The following is a 14,302-nucleotide window of genomic DNA, read 5'->3' as shown; positions in this document are numbered from 1 at the left end:
GTGTCAGGCTTATTGCCTTTATCATATCAGCTAAATAACAGTAAACCAGATTCCATAACTTCATTAAGAGGGTAGTCACTATCAAATTCATAAGTCTATGTTGCGTAGACCTCTGTAATGAATTGCTTCAAACGTCAGAACATGAAACACTCAAAACTAAGATTACTTCGATTCAGAATACACTCGATTTGTAACATCTAAGGACTTACCCTCGTTTCGTCTTTTAAACCTTTTGGCAGCAATATGCCACCGAAGAAGTCGAACAAAAACAAAAACAACGCACCACCGCCACCACCTCCTCAGTATGACTCGGTTGTCTTTCAGGCGGCAGTAACAGCCGCAGTGACAGCTGTCATGACTCAAATCAATGCAAGTGGTACCGGTGGATCGGGTAGTGGTACCAACAGCTTTAACCACGGACACACAAGGGAGTGCTCATACAAGGACTTCATGATTTGTGGACCCAAATCCTTCGATGGAAATAGGGGAGTCATCTCCCTAATGCGATGGTTCGAGAAGACAGGATCGATTTTTGAGTTATGCTCGTGCCTAGAAGGGAGCAAAGTGAAATTTGTTGCCTGCACCTTCTCTGACAGAGCCCTTACATGGTGGAACAGCCATGTCAAGTCATTGACTCTTCCAATAGCAAACGCAATGGCTGGGAAAATCTAAAAGAGATGATGTTGGAAGAGTACTGCCCGAGGGGAAAAGTACAGAAACTAGAGCATGAGATGTGGAATCTTACCATGGCAGGCTCAGACATAGAAGCTTACACCGACAGATTCAGCGACTTAGTTGCACTATGCCCGGGGATGGTTACCCCGGAGAGTAAGAAGGTAGAGAGATACATTTGGGGACTACCTTCTCCAATTCAAGGAAACGTATTGGCAGCAAAACCTCTTACGTTTGATAGTGCCAAACGCCTGGCTCGAACTTTGGTGGACTATGGGATCCGCCAAGGTATAATGGACCCCGTTCATGGGTCAACCAAAGGAGGTGATGATAATCAAGGGTCCGAGAACAGAAAGAAGAGATAATCAACACAAGAACCCTCCGAGGGACAACATACGGGTGCAACCTATGTTGCTACGACACCAACCACATCAACACCAGGTAGTCGTTATGCTAGAACCCTCCCTAAATGTAATAAATGCAACTTCCATCATATCAGAAGGTGTCGGAAGTTGTATTGCAAGAACTGCCTCAGAAGGGGACACACCATTTGCTTCTATAGGGCACCGGCACGACCAATCTCTCAAGTCCCATTTGAGGAAGTGAGTCATACCTGCCACGAATGTGGTGAAACGGGACACTTCAGGAGAGATTGTCCATTGGCCAGGAACCCTGGCGAAGAGGGAGGAATGCTAATGATCACTGCAGGAGAGTCTACCCCGGAAACCCCCGAGAGCAGCGGTACGTCTTCCAACTCGAATCTTTTCCCAAACCTACATTTTCAAGGAAACCGTCTCACAACTAAGTTCTAACTATAATATTTTCTTCCTCGTTAGACAAAGCACATAGTTTATATAGAAACTAAATACTCTTTCTGGTAAGCTATAATGACTTGGTGTAGACATTAAGGCCATATATAATTAAGAACCAATAGACCTAGAGTGCGTGATTCCGCCTTATTTCATGTTCCTTGTCTGGTTGTGGATTTAGGGCAGAGTCACTTAGTTAACCGTCTTATCAATCTTAATTATATATGACTTGTAGGCACCAAGCGATTATAGAAGAACCAGATAGGGATCATAATACCAAGTATCATTCACTAGAACAAGTTCTCAGTTAGTACACTTAATACAGTACAAAACATTCGCAGAAGTAATAGCAAGGTCAATACAGAAAGCACTAGAAACGTACACACACAGATACACTGACGCCATAACGAAACACTCCTTCCGAACTAACTTAACACGCAATCCTGCGATGTCATCCCGCTTAGTCTGACTGAGTCTGCGTTATACCAAACCCACGTGTCACCGAGGAGACCCTTTGCCTTAAACCGACTAAATAACAAAACTCTCGTCACTCATAACGACAAACTAGATGCGAACTTCGAAATTTCATCTCGTTTCAAACCTCCAAAATACTCATGCAAGGAGTTTGGTATCCACTCGTAACCTTCCTTAAGCACCCTCAGCAGATCATTTTGGAAACATCGCTCGCGCAGCAAGTCAAGTTCAAGCACAGAGGCTAGGGACAGATACGGTTAGCCTATCGATGTTAAATGTACACGCGAGGGTGGTATATAATTAAGATTCTACGGACTTAGGATGTGTGTTTCCGCCCTATCTCTTGTTCCTTGTCTAGTTGTGGACCTGGGGCAGAGTCACCCATCCGACCGTCTTATCAGTCTTGATTATATACGACTTGTGTACATGAGACAGTGGTAAATGGACCAGATATGAGTCCTACCATGAACTTCAGGATAAAGGCTGCTCAGAACTACGAAAGGACATTCTACCAGTTGGATGAACATAGTTGAGCAAGCTAAACCTACACGCCCATCACAGATCAAAACAACGCACCCATCAATGATGATCCGCTGAAGCAACCAGCGAGGATCTGAATTCATGGAAAGAACGCAAGGATTGAATGGAACCAAAGTAACCTCTCTTTTCCTTATCCTTAACCATCCACTCGGAATCCGAATTTCGGGACGAAATTCCCTCTAACGGGGGGGATGATGTGACAAACTGAACCTTTTTCCATTTCCGTTATCCAAATTCCGTTAATAAAATTTAGATTTTTATTGAGTCCCGTCGAATTCCTTTGGTTTGGAAAGTCATTTTTGGGCTTCATATATGAGTCGGGACCAAATCTACGTGAAATTTCGAGTTTTCCGTCGATCAAAACAACATTCACGACCTGACTTGGGTTCACGGTCGTACACCCGTGTACGGTCGTACACTCGTTTACGGCCAATGTCAGGTGGACCCCAGCACCGACCACAAAAACCCCTATAAATACGAGACCCTACCCCTCATTTACACTCTTCTGGCCGAACACCCTCTACTTCTCTATCTAGACTCTCGACTGTACACTCTTAAAGCACCTTTATTCTTCCGTAAAACATTGAAAAACACCATTGGGGGTTCATTTCGGAGCATCTAGGACACGTTTTTCATCGATTCCAGCACTCTTGTTCATGAGTGTACGGCCGTACACCTTCAAGATCGTTGACCGCACACTCATCCACGGTCGTACACCTTCAAAGGCCGTACACCCCCTTCAAGGCAGTCTACGACCGTACACGGTTCACGGCCGTACACTCCCTTTCACGGCCGTGCACACTCCTTAAGTAGTACATTAGGCTGAAAACCCGCTTTCCTCGATTCACTCAAGTCCCGGTAACATTTCTTAACCGAAAGCAAGTGTTTTCTAACACTTTCTTTAATGAAATCGCTAATTTAGATACATATATGTATTTAATTGTTATTAGGATTCCGTTAAGTGCAACGTACAACAACTCGAGGGTCTTCGTTTCCAGTTCATTGATTCGACGCTTGCACACAATTAACGGTGAGTTCATACCCCTATATTTTTCCAAAGTTTTCAATGTTTTCAGGGGGAGGATACAAGTAAAAGCACAAGTAATCTTGTGTTTAAAAATATAATTTGGTTTATTATATTTTCCTATCACTAGTATACATTGAACATAGAACTTGCATACATGGTAAACATCGTCACTACTAGACTTGAAATCAGTTTTACAAAACATGTTAAAATACAAACATTACAAACACAGTTTTTAGAACAGAGGAAACAAACTTATGAATTAAGAAATAAAAGATATTATTTTATAATGATTCATAACAAAAAGGGTTTTCATATTATTATTTGTGGATTCGTTGAGAGAGCCAACAGTGTGAGACGCCTTGTAACCAGAGTCTCCTGAGAGGGAGAGCGTGAGTTTGTGCATAGATCTATACGGGAGTGACAATCCCGCACCCTGACTATTAGCTACAGTCAACCTAGGGTGACAAACGTCATTTTTCACGACGTACGTCCGAGTACGTCGTAATGTTGATTGTTCGTAGTATGGTAATAAGAATCCACAGGTGAAACAACGACTCGTTCACATAATAATACACCTAACAAACAGTCACTAGGGTTAGTAACTATGTGATAACTTAGTCTATACATTAGGGTAATATGAAATTAACATCCAACTTGCAGTGGGATGTGTGATCTCCGCCTCATTTCCTGTTCCTTGTTTGGTTGTGGGCTTACGGCAGAATCACCCAATCGACTGTCTGTTCGATCCAGATTTATATAACTCGTATGTACTAAGTGATCGCAGGAGGTTATTCACACTACGACATTCACACTATGGTATTCATACAAAGGTTTTGATACAAAAGGGTATTCACACTACGATATTCATACAAAGGTTTTCATACAAGGGTTTTCATACAAAGGTATTCATATTGGTTTTCAAACAGAACAATGCTTAACAACATAAGTATGGTAGATGCTTATACTATTTGGTTTGGAACAGATAATTCAATAACTTACATTTAGGGAAAATATATGATTTTCCAGGGTAAACATTAGTACTCTTCAAACAATCGGTTATTCATTTCACTAATGAACATTCATTAATAATTCTGTAATTCCTTAGTTTATGCATCCAGGCTATGTGTGAAGAATATCCGACAAACCATGGAATGTGTGGTTTCCGCCTCATTTCCTGTTCCTTATTTGGTTGTGGACTTAGGGCAGATCCACACAATCAATCGTCTGTTCGATATTGGTTTATACATAGCTAGTATGAGCTAAGTAGTTATAAAAAGAATTGGTTAATCATACATTCAATAAGAAAATAATGGATTTTCTTGAGGAACACTTTCAACAGATATCAAAGGACCAATACAGTTAACTTTGTAAGTATCTACTGAATACTTCAGGATTATGTACATAAGGATCCGACAACCAGTGGAATGTGTGGCCTACACCTCACTTCCTATTCCTTGTTTGGTTGTGGGCTTGGGGCAGAACCACACAGTCGATTGTTCGTTCGATCTGGATTGTATATGATTTGTATACACTAACTACTCGCAGGAGGAACTGGTAAGAATCATTTTTACTTAAGGTTTATACATTCATTACATCAGAAAATATAAGGTTTTCTGGAGAAAGATAACGCACTTTTCAAAGGAACATAGAACAGTTTTTCCAAAACAAAATGCTTATGAAATAGGAGCAGAACCAATGGAGATTGATACAAGCTAAACAGCTTTGCCTTCTGTTATCCCTAACTCTGATGTAACAATTTTAGAAGGTCATACTTCTGAGGTCTGTGTAAATTCTTAATTTCTTAAATCTTGCTTTAAACTTTTCTTAAAGAATATTGATTCTTTTATAATTTTAGTTTTCCTGTCATATATATACAGTAATACATCTGAACATGTAGACTTTATCAATAGGAATGGATTTGAATTAATTAACTAAGAAACGTACTTGGTAACGGTATTAAAATGCTCTCAAAACCTGTTGAAGGAAATAGCAATGTACTATGTTAATCAATTTTTATAGCATGCTCACAACTTGTTCAAAGTGGAATTCCTTTAAAAAAATCTTGATGTCTGGACCTTAAATAAAAAAATCGAGAATAAACTAGCTAAGATGTTGACTGTAGATTTACTTGGTGCATAGTGATTGTTAATTATATATTCCTTAAATTGTTAATCAATTTTTATACAGGTATGGGCTGTATTGAAGCTTGGATTCTTAGAAAAAGGTATGTTACTACATGTGTATTAAATTTTAATATTTTATAACATAGATTGATGATGCTTGAAGCCTTTCTGAATACTAATGTGTTGATGATGAAAACAGGTATCATGTGGAAACAGAAACATAACAATAAGAAGTAGAAACAAGAAGGTGTTCCTTAATAGCAATGTAGTATTAGGTTATATAGTTAGGGAAAACGTCTTAATAACAATGTACAATCGGATCCCCTTAATACCAATGTATTACAATTTTTTGACATGATGTTATGGATGAAATTGATTGTTTTGATATATATTTGTTTCCATATTTTTGTATTATGCATAAATGAGTATCGTAAAGACGCGTCGTAAATGTATATCATAAATGGTTGCTGAAGTTTATGACACGCAAATGTGTGTCATCTTCATTTATGACAGAGACTTTAATGATACGCAATGCGAGTCCTAAACGTGCTTCGTAAGGTTACGACATGCAAATGCGTGTCGTCTTCCTTTATGACAGGGGCTTCCTTGATACGCATTGCGTGTCGTAAACGCGCGTCGTAAATGCGTGTCATAAATGCGCGTCGTAAATAGACGACGCGCAAAAGCGTGTCGTATCTCGTTATGACAGGGCCTTCCTTGACACGCATTTGCGCGTCGTCTGAGCGTTTTACGACACGCATTGCGCGTCGTAAAAGGCTGTTTTTCTAGTAGTGAATAACTATGTCCTCTCCATACTCTCGGACTAAGGACAAATGACTATGTCTAATCCATGTTCTCGGATCGATGACAAATTTTAAAGTTCTACCCTCCGTGTAAATCTCACTCATACTCATAAGAAGATACTACCCAATATTCCTCTTATTTAATTTAGGTTTACTCTGTATCTCAAATCATCATATATTATCAGATATGCTCTTAACACGTATTTCAGGAAATAACAAATATTTCACACACAAACATATATTTAATACTTTAATCAATACTTGTATTAAAATCATGTTCATGAAAGGGACTATGCACTCACTTGTTAAAGTGATGATTCCAAACTCGGGCAGCGCTTCGCTTCTAACAATTCTATTTTTCCTTCGGCGAAACCTAGTATCATTACCGCTAGATTTTAGTCTAATATTTATTGCGACTATTTATGAGCGGTATTGTTTTATAAGTGTTAAACAATACTTTTCAACCACTATGTATATACAGGGGCCAGACATGAAACACCGGAGGGCAGGACCATTTTGGCATTATAGCACTTCTGAAATCCAACAACCCTATGTGGCCCTTCAAACTAGATTCCCCGTACCGCGAGTAGTTAAAAGATATTATAATAACACTTTGTATATTATTTATATATATATATATATATATATATATATATATATATATATTGTTTATAAGTTTATAATAATGATAATAAACTTAAACATAAGCTATCCTTAAAGCTTACTTATAAGAGGGTTTGGCTAGGAACCGGACTCTGTGGGGGCAAAACTTTCGAGCCGAAAAGCTCTTCTTCTCGGAGCCTTCTGGCGCTCCAGGACTCGCCTCTTAGCACTTGGAAAGTACTAAGGGTTGGGAGGGGTTTAGAGAGAAGTTAGGGAGAGAGAGAGAGAGAGAGAGAGAGAGAGAGAGAGAGAAAGAAAGGCTAAGGTGTGAAGAATTGTGAAGAGCCTCGCATGCTATTTATAGGAGCTGGCCTACACAGTATGTTGGCCGTTCCTCGAAGCTACACTGCGCGTACGAGAGCTACGCTCCACATACAAGGGGGCATGTATTGCGATCCGAAGCGAAGTCTGTGGGGAGCAAGCAAAGGCCGAGATTTGGCCACGTCACCCTCCTCGCAACAGCTCATTCCCGACTTCTAAATTCCGTAACTTTCGCATACGAGTTCCATTTTCGACGTTCTTTATATCCACGCGTAGGTGGCGACGGACTCTACAACTTTCGTTTAGACTCTGTCGGCTACTTTTGACTTTATTTTTAAAGTTATATTTTAACAGGCCTGGACAGGTAAAGTCCGTTAAAAATTCATAACTTTGTCATCTGACGTTCGTTTCCGTCTGTGTTTATATCGTTGAGTTTTTATTAACAAGATCTTCAATTCTCGTTTAGATTGTGTCAGCTAAAAATCGGTCGATCTAAAATTCGAATTCCGGGTTGTGCACTGTTATGCTAAATCTTAGAAAAATCATAACTTCCTCATACGAAGTCAGATTTGGACGTTCTTTTTATGCACGCTCTCGGTTTAACGTATACTACGACTTTGTTTAGATCGCTAAGGCTAAAAAGTATTTTATCGCAAACTCACTTTTTACGTCACACAGTGTCGTGTCGGTTTTGTCGCGAAACTACGACATGTCATAACTTCTTCGTTATAACTCGAATTTCAGCGGTCTTTATATGTACGGAACCCTTTTGATATATACTATAACTTAGTTAATATTATTTATTCTAAATAATCTTCTATCAAAAAGTCATTTTTGACGCTTATTGTCTCTAAATTGACTAGCCCAAATTTGCAGCCGTTACAGAATAACCCGCCATAGTTTCGTCATTAAGGAGTCGCTGCCTGATAGTACCCAGTTCTTCATTCTCATCAATTTCTTTCCATAACCGCTCCCAGTCGACTAGACTCGTGGTTGTCAATGCCGACAGCTGTCGAGGTCCCGCCCGTCTTGACAGAGCGTCTACCACATATTTCTCCTTACCTGGTCTATACTCAACCACTAGTCTATACTCAACCACAAACTTATAACACAGTAATTTCGACAACCATCTCTGATGATCCTCCTCAGTTACAGTACGTTGTTCCAACAAATATTTCAGACTCCGTTGATCCGTTCGTACCTTGAAACACCTTCCCAATAAATATGGCTGCCACTTTTGTATTGCAAACACAATAGCCATAAGCTCACGCTCGTACACAGACTTCAAACGGGCCCGCGTTCCCAAAATATGGCTAAAAAATGCCAACGGTCTTCCTTCTTGCAACAACACCGCCCCAAGATCGTATCCCGATGCGTCAGCCTCAACAATAAAATCCTTGTTAAAATCGGGCAACGCAAGAACCGGAATTTCAGTCAACGCCTTCAGAAGCTTCCGAAATGCCTCCGTGGCTTCTTCCGTCCACTTAAAGTTGTCCTTTTTCAATTGTTATGTTAGTGTCCAAGCAATATTTCCGTAATTTTTAACAAACTTACGGTAATAGCCCGTTAAACCTAAAAAATCTCGAAGCTCGTGAAGCGTTTTAGGTAAAGGCCATGTCAGCATGGCTTCGACTTTAGTCGGATCCGCTGCCACCCCTTCCTTTGACACTACATGACCCAAATATTCGACCCGTTTCTGACCAAAAAAAACATATTTTTATTGGCATATAGTTGGTGTTCACGCAACATGTCGACCACTTTCTTCAGATGTTCCGCATGCTCTTGCTCCGTTTTACTATAGATAAGTATGTCATCGAAAAACACCAATACAATGTGTCGCAAGAAAGGACGAAAAATCTTATTCATTAGAGACTGAAAAGTAGGCAGTGGATTAGTCAACCCAAAGGGCATTACCAAAAACTCGTAATGACCCTCATGGGTCCTAAAGGCTGTTTTGGGAATATCTCTCGTATTCATTCGGATCTGATGGTAACCCGCTTTTAAGTCAACCCCAAGAACCCCTCCTGCAATTCTTGTAATTCGAGCTACAGGAGAAACTCCAAAACCTTCCGGTAATTTATTAATTTCATACTCAAAAAACTAAAACAAGCTATGGAGCACTTTAAATAGTGTCGTGCTAACAATTGGAAACGAATTCAAAACCCAAACACGATAACTACTTATCCTAATCAAATGTATTTAGATTTATCCTAAAAAAACTCTTTAATTAAAAACTCTTTAATTCTTTTATCCTTATCTCCTCCTGTAGACCTTGCCAAAACGTCGGAACATAACAGATTTTACCTAACACTTGAAGCCTACATACCTTACGAATTACAATGTCAAATAGTCCTAAATACCTTACAGTGTCAAATGCTTAAACATATCGATATACATATATATAACATAACTTCAGATTTACTCATATCCTCTCTAGCCATCATGAAATACGTTGAATTGTGGAGTATGGTTGCTTTTGGACCTTATCATTGTTATTGAGACCAAATAAAGTGTTTTTGGGCTCGACCAATATGCTATTTTAGATTCGAAATTGAATAACTGGCAGTTTTAGTGTCGGAATAAGATAACCAGTATATATATAGATCTTGATGTAATTGTAAACGGTTTTAAGAAATTATTAACTTTGTAATTCATCGATAATATGATTATCCTGATCGTGTGGACCACATTAATTCTTGTGTTTTTTGTTGCATCTTTAATTGTGTGTTTGTTGTTCAAAACCATCACAACACAAACCTAGATAGATTGATTGGTGGACGAACAATCGCTACGATTATAAATAGATCAAGCTACGGTTGATAAATACGAACAATACCCATAATATTTGCAGCCAGGGACGGATTTGATATACTACAAGGGGTTGAATGGATCCTAACTGAAAGTGGGCCCCACTCCATATTTCAATGAATCTCTATTTTGCAAAAAAGGTTAACCCCGAAAAAATATCAAATTTTCCAGACTTTCTAAAAAAATTATTTTTGTTTAGTTTCTTTATGTATGATGGATCCTAGTTATATTTCGTTCTTTCGAAATGAATCCCCCATCTGCTAAACAGCCGCTACAATAACAACGACTGAAATTAAAAATGGTCTAAACTTTATAAGAGGTCCACAACAAAATCCTTTAGGTGTCGTTTGGTTCGCAGAATGTTGCTGAAGGAATTGGAATTGGAATTGGAAAAGGAATCTGTCAGGAATTTGAATCCAATTCCATATGTTGTTTGGTTGGCAGGAAATGGAATTGGAATTAATTCCAGATTCTGTTTGGTTCGCAAGAAATGGAATTGGAATTCAAGTAAAATGACATAATTACCCTTTTTGCATGTTTTGCTTAATTTACCTTGTTTTCTAAATTATATGGTAAGATACATTATGAAAACTATAAACATGGTAAAATTTTGGCGGTGGTAGCAGTAGTGGTGAGTGCAGTGGCGGTGGTAGCGGCGACAGTGGTGGGTAGCGACGACGGTGGTGGTGATGGTGGTTGCATTGATTGTGGTGACGAAAGTGGTGGTGATGGTGGCAGTGGCAGTTGGTGACGACAGTGACGGCGGTGATGGTGCTGGTGGTGGTAATGGAGGCTGGTGGCGGTGGGTGGTGGCGGCGGTCGGTGGTGGCGGCGATGGTGGTAACGACGATGATGGTAGTGGTGGTGGCGTCGGAGGTAGTGGCGGTGGGTGGTGGTAGCGGCGGTGATGGTGGGTGGTGGTGGCGGCGACGGTGGTGGTCATGGCAATGGTAGTGGTGGTCGGTGGCGGCGACGGTGGTAGTGGTTGTGGCGGCAGCGGTGGTGGTGGTGGTGGCGGTGGCGGTGGTGGTGGTGGCGGCGGCGGTAGCGGCAGTGGTGGTGGACAATGATAGTGTTGGTGGTGGTGGTGGTAGTAGTGGTGGGTTTTTTGATAAGTACAAAGGGTATTTTTGTAATCTGCCACTTTCCTTGATGAGAAGGAATGTTTTCCATCCAACTTTGGAAGGAATTCACTTTCCACCACATGGTGGAAAGTTTATTTCATTTAGGAATCTTTTTCCCTCCTCTAAGTCTAACTAAACGCATGAATTCGAGGGAATTGGAATCCTTTTCCCTCGAATTCCATTCCTTTCCTGCCAACCAAACGCACCCTTAGGGAGATGTAGAATATCTAGTCTAGCATTGATCAAATTTAGGAAACTTCAAAAACATTATGTGTGCCCATAACAAAAAACTTTGTAACAAGTTTGATGACAAACAACAATATCTTGGGGTCAAGGAACAAAAATTACAAATATTAACATAATGACATCCCATAATCTATGGGTGTGTACAGGTCGGTTTTGGGGTGAAACCGAACCCAAACTTTCGGTTTTTGGGTTTTGAAACCCATTGGGTTCGGTTTTTGGGTTCATGGGTCGGTTTCTTATGTTTTCAGGTTCAACCATGGGTTGATGGGTTTCAACCCGTTTTCCAGTAATTATATATAAAATGAAACAAATTCAATGCGTCTTCGTCTTGCGTCGAGCCTCGAGAGCCTTTATCTTGTTGGTGTCTTATTCACAAACCAACTAGGCGATTTACTGACTTAGGGATAGGGTTCGTATCTTCCAGTCGTGCTCTTGCAAGAGTAAGATGAGAGGCTGAAAGAGTGAGATGAGAGGAGTGCTAGTAAAGGACGGGGTTATGGTTTTGAAACTTTTTTATATTTATTGTTTTAATAAAACATATAACATTTATTAAAAATATATTAAACAAATAATAATATGTATATCTTGTCGATTTCTTGGGCTTGGTTCGGTTCGGTTTTAGTGGGTCGGTTTTAAACCCAAAACCGAACCCAAACTGAATTTTTTGGTTTTGGAAAATCTATACCTAAAACCGACGGCTTGGGTTCGGTTTCAGTTTTTTTGTTTCGGTTTTTCGGTTTTCAGTTTGCTCAGCCCTACCATAGTCCATGTGAATTTGTTGTATAATACACTTATTACATAAAATGTTCACCAATATTCTCACGGGATATCTCCATAAAAGTCCCAATATTTTGGGCAAATTTTTAATAAAGTCCTAAATTTTATTTTTTGAATAAAAAAGTCCTGACTTTTTCACCTTTTGAATAGAAAAGCCCAAGAAACCGGCTAATTTATTCACTTTAGCTCTTTTTGACCTGTTCAGCAGGTCATGAGACCAAATTGTTAATTTTTCGAAAATAATGGAACTTTTTTGTAGATTTCGTCAAAATTTTTATATAATGTATAAACATATTTTTTACATATCTATATCTATTTTTACGTATTTGTGTATTTTTTACGTTTTTATATGTATATATTTACGTATTTTAAATGTATAAACGTATTTTTTTACTTATTTATATGTATTTTTAACCATTTTACATATTTTTTTTATGTATTTTTATGTGTTATTTTTTATGTATTATGTATTTATATGTATTTCTATGTATTTTTACGTATTTATGTATTTTTTAAAGTTTTTTATATAGATGCTTATGTATTTTAAATGTATAAACGTATTTTTTACTTATTTATATCTATTTTTAAGTATTTCACATATTTTTTATGTATTACGCATTTATGTATTTTTTTAAGTGTTTTAAATAATTGTTTTTGTATATTTATGTATTTTAAATATATAGACGTATTGTTTTACGTATTTATATGTATTTTTTAAGTATTTTACATATTTTTTGTGTGTTTTTATGTGTTTTTTATGTATTATGTATTTATATGTATTTTTGCGTATTTATGTATTTTTTTAGTTTTCTTATATAGATGTTTATGTATATTAAATGTTTAAGTGTATTATTTTTACGTCTTTATATATTTTTTACGTAAAAATAATACAATTAAACATTTAATATACATAAAAATACATAAACATCTATATAAGAAAACTAAAAATATATATAAATACGCAAAAATATATATAAATACATAATACATAAAAACACACAAAATATATGTAAAATACTTAAAAAAATACATATAAATACGTAAAACAATACGTTTATACATTTAAAATACATAAATATACAAAAACATCTATATAAAAAACTTTTAAAAAATACATAAATACGTAATACATAAAAAATATGTAAAATACTTAAAAATAGATATAAATACGTGAAAAATACGTTTATACACTTAAAATACATAAACATATATATAAAAAGCTTAAAAAATACATAAATACGTATAAATATATAAAAATACATATAAATACATAATACATAAAAAATAACACATAAAAATACATAAAAAAATATGTAAAATGGTTAAAAATACATATAAATAAGTAAAAAATACATTTATACATTTAAAATACATAAAAATACGTAAATATATACATATAAAAACATAAAAAATACAAAAATACATAAAAATAGATATAGATATGTAAAAAATATGTTTATACATTATATAAAAAATTTGACGAAATCTACAAAAAATTCCCATTATTTTCGAAAAATTAACAATTTGGTCTCATGACCTGCTGAACAGGTCAAAAGGCGCTAAAGTGAATAAATTATCCGGTTTCTTGGGCTTTTCTATTCAAATGGTGAAAAAGTCAGGACTTTTTTATTCAAAAAATAAAATTTATGACTTTATTAAAAATTTGCCCAAAATATTGGGACTTTTCTGGAGATATCCCATATTCTCACTGTATAATATCGACTTGTTCACTAAACTTAGTAGAGAATTGTAGTCAATTAAGTGTTTAAAGCCATTCAGCCATTTTGTAAAGAATGTCTATGAATGCTCAACAACTATTCTTAGTTTCAAGGGAATGATTGCAAAACATGAATTAAGATAGAGCAATAAGTGAGTTTCTTGGGAATGTGTCTAAACCCATTCAGCCAAATAAGTGTTTGATCAAAGCCCAAACACTATAAATGAATTAAGATAGAACAATCTAAAACTGTTATTA

General features: G+C 37.2%; 1 pseudogene across 1 annotated transcript in view; it reads left to right on the top strand.

The window, feature by feature from the left end:
- Nucleotides 1-5,965, top strand: part of LOC145127786 (putative inactive ATP-dependent zinc metalloprotease FTSHI 5, chloroplastic) — a 14,657-nt pseudogene extending 8,692 nt beyond the window's left edge. Inside the window, exons 23-24 of the transcript XR_013716472.1 lie at nucleotides 5,710-5,746; nucleotides 5,845-5,965. The product of XR_013716472.1 is annotated as a putative inactive ATP-dependent zinc metalloprotease FTSHI 5, chloroplastic (transcript). The remainder of the gene's footprint in view (nucleotides 1-5,709; nucleotides 5,747-5,844) is intronic.
- The last annotated feature ends 8,337 nt before the right edge of the window (nucleotides 5,966-14,302 follow it).

The sequence above is a fragment of the Lactuca virosa genome, chromosome 7 (genome assembly GCF_052849685.1).
Source record: "Lactuca virosa cultivar CGN04683 chromosome 7, Lactuca_virosa_CGN04683_v6, whole genome shotgun sequence".
Classification (NCBI taxonomy): domain Eukaryota; kingdom Viridiplantae; phylum Streptophyta; class Magnoliopsida; order Asterales; family Asteraceae; genus Lactuca; species Lactuca virosa.
This window is presented reverse-complemented; position numbering and strand designations above follow the sequence as displayed.